The following is a 3928-nucleotide window of genomic DNA, read 5'->3' on the forward strand; positions in this document are numbered from 1 at the left end:
AAACAATATAGTAATAAAATAAGAGAACAATATGGAAATAAAGTGATAAACTAATGGATAACATTTTCAAAAGGAAAAACCACTATGAGATAATGTAAATGAAGTCAATACTATGTTGAAGGCTGTTTCGGTTTGATTAGTAAGACAAAATATTTTGATACTGGTTGATACCGAGATGTACTGTTTCATGTTTACCGCTAATTTTATATATTTATATAAATTTATTTATTTGTATATTCATTAGTCAAAATTTATATCATTTACTAAAAACATTTAATTTTTTTTTTGAGAAGAAGTTCATATCTCATTTAATATGCTAATTTCTAACTAAAATGTCAATTTATTGATAATAGTAGACCATTGATTTTCATATACTTAAATGATACTCTAATAATAATAATTAAAAAAAAAAATGCAAACCTGAGGGTGTATTTATAATGCCATAGTGGTATTCTAAATAATAATAATAACAATAAAGAAGAAGAAGATGAAGAAGAAGAATAGTTCTGTTGAGCGGTGCTTTTGTTTTCTTGTTTTTAGCCTCCATCTCTACTGCCACACTCACCATCATCAATATGATGCTGCTGCCATAGTGGTATTCAATAACATGGCAGTGACAATAGCTAGAAACTATAATTACTATTTGTACTTAAAGTGAAGGCCTAGGGAACAAAAATAAAAAAGTTGTATTCATAAATATCTGCTGGACAACATTAACTTCAGCTTGAGAGATTAGTTGAGTACATAAATTATTTGTAGGTAAAATGAGAGCAATTGTGTTACAGCCAAGGAATTATAACAAAGAAGACTTTGCAAGTTGTGCAGACTGGGAAGAGGAGAGCTGAGATTGAAAAGAAAGTAGTTCAGAATTCAAGATGCTTTGCAAAAACGTGAAAGGGATGAAGTAAATGCAGTAGGTTTCAATGAAATAATACCCGAAATATATAGACAGTCTTTGTACAAAACAAAGCTACCACACTGACCTCAATGAGCGGCAGATTTCGATTGTGAACGGCTTATTCGAAATTTTGTTAAAAGTGAATTAAAGTATGTTTGTAATTTTAAAAAAGTTAAAAAAAAGAAGAAGTTGTCATACTAATAGTGTATAAAAATATTGGTAAGTAAAAAAGTAACGCAAGTTTAGTTAGATTTAACACCATAAACATGTGGAGGATGATCTTCTATTCACACCATTAAATCATTAATATGTCTTATATGTTTAGTTAGATTATAAGTTACAGGATTTTCCAATTGATGATATGTGAGAAAATAACATCACTAAAGGTATCGGTAAAGGACTTTGCAAAAGTGAGCAAATGTTTAGAAGGCTAAAGATTCATCCTCACTTCTCAAGGCTTTGATGAATTTGATAGATTTGTTGAGGCAATTGACATCAATGTTTAATCGAAAATGCTAGAGCTACAAGCTATTTTTTATTTTTATTTTTACAAATAGTTGATATTGTAAGTGATTATTAGTAAGTAAAGTAATGAGCTCAAATGAGAATTAATAAAAATTTGTCACATAAGTATTACTCATGCTTAATATATGTTAATCATTTAGCTTATTTAGAAAAATGCTAGTGGTTGGCCATAAAAACCAATAAAAAATTTGGTCACAGCAATAACTTATAAAAAACATTTGTGAGGTTCAGTCCAAAATTTTCATTTATTTTACTAACTCTTTCTCTTCTATAAATAGATCACATTGTCACTCTAGAAATGCACCAGTACTCACCCTTCTTCCTCAACATCATCTTTTCTCTCTTTCATTTTTTTTTTCTCTCCTTTCTTGTTCCCTTCCCCAACTCTCACCTCTCCTCCAGTGAGGTCCTCAACCAAAGCATTATTTTCTGTGCTCCATGCCCTATTCTTCATGACCAAGCCTCTCTCTCCAGTCCCTGCTTAGAACACTCGAGGAGGATATAGAAAACGATGTCCTTGCCTTTGCGGTATTGGTGTTGTTGCTTTCATTCAGACACTAAAGAGGTTTCTTTTTATATATATTTTTTTTATTTTTTTACGCCTAATTTTTTTTTTCAAAGCCGGTTTTTGTTATTTCTTACCCTTTTTTGTTATTTTTGAGATTGGCCAGTTTTTGGCCAATCACAATCACTTCGATTTAAATTCCCTCTCAACTTCCCTCACCATATTGTCTAGCTTCATTACAGCAACATATTTGTTATGAGTTGATGCTAATACCCCTTTATTGTGAAAAAAAAAAATTACCAAGTACTTTTTTTTTTTTTTGATAGGATTTACCCAGTACTTGAATTCTTGAAAGTAACGTACCATACAAAAAGAAAAAGAAAAAAAAAAGAGAAAGATAAATCACTCCACAGTCGATCCACACTCTAAATAATAATTGTTATCTTAAATATTTATAATCCACATAATAATATAAAATTTACAAAAGAAAAAAAGTGAAAAAAAAAATTACCCAGTATTTGATTTCTTGAAAGTAAAGTACCGCACAAAAAGAAAAAAAAAAGAAAAAGATAAAGATAAATCACTACATAGTCCAAACTCTAAATATTAATTACTATCTTAAATATTTACAATCCACTTAATAATATACAACTTACAAAAGAAAAAAAAAAGTTAAAAAAAAAAAATTTATCTGATACTTGATTTCTTGAAAATAAAGTACTATACAAAAAGAAAAAGAAAAAGAAAAAACAAAGATAAAGATAAGTCACTCTACAGTCCAAACTCTAAATACTAATAACTATCTTAAATATTTATTATCCACTTAATAATATAAAATTTACAAAAGAAAAAAAATTTACCCAGTACTTTATTTCTGGAAAGTAAAGTACCATACAAAAAAAAAAAAAAAAGATAAAGATAAATTACTCCACAGTTGACAGTCTAAATACTAATTACTATCTTAAATATTTATAATCTACTTAATAATATAAAATTTACAAAAGAAAAAAAAGTGAAAAAATATTTTACCCTATACTTGATTTCTTGAAAGTAAAGTACTACACAAAAAGAAAAAAAAAGAAAAAGATAAAGATAAAGATAAATGACTCAACGGTCCATACTCCAAATACTAATTATTATCTTAAATATTTATAATCCACTTAATAATGTAAAATTTACCAAAAAAAAAAAAGTGAAAAATAAATTTACCTAGTACTTGATTTCTTGAAAGTAAAGTACCATTCAAAAAGAAAAAGATAAAAAAAAAATATAAAGATAAATCACTCTGCAATCCACATTCTAATAACTATCTTAAATATTTATAATTCACTTAATAATATAAAATTTGCAAAAGAAAAAAAAAAGTGAATTTTTTTTTATACCCAATACTTGATTTCTTGAAAGTAAAGTACCATACAAAAAGAAAAAGAAAAAAAGATGATAAATCACTTCATGGTCCATACTCTAGACAATAATTACTATCTTAAATATTTATAATCCACTTAACAATATAAAATTTACAAAAGAAAAAAAAAAAGTGATAAAAAATAATTTACCCTATTCTTGATTTCTTGTAAGTAAAGTATCATAAAAAAAAAAATAAAGAAAACAAAAAGATAAAGATAAATCACTCCACGGTCCAAACTCCAAATACTAATTACTATCTTAAATATTTATAATCCACATAATAATATAAAATTTACAAAAGAAAATAAAATTTTCCCAGTACTTTATTTCTTGAAAGTAAAGTACCATATAAAAAGAAAAAGAAAAAAAAAAGAATAAAGAAAAATCACTCTACAGTCCACATTCTAAATACTAATTATTATCTTAAATATTTATAATCCACTTAATAATATAAAATTTAAAAAAAAAAGTGAAAAAAAAAATTTACCCTGTACTTGATTTTTTGAAAGTAAAGTACCATACAAAAATAAATAAAGAAAAATCACTACACAGTTCACACTCTAAATACTAATTACTATCTTAAATATTTATAA

Source organism: Quercus robur, chromosome 8 (genome assembly GCF_932294415.1).
Source record: "Quercus robur chromosome 8, dhQueRobu3.1, whole genome shotgun sequence".
Classification (NCBI taxonomy): domain Eukaryota; kingdom Viridiplantae; phylum Streptophyta; class Magnoliopsida; order Fagales; family Fagaceae; genus Quercus; species Quercus robur.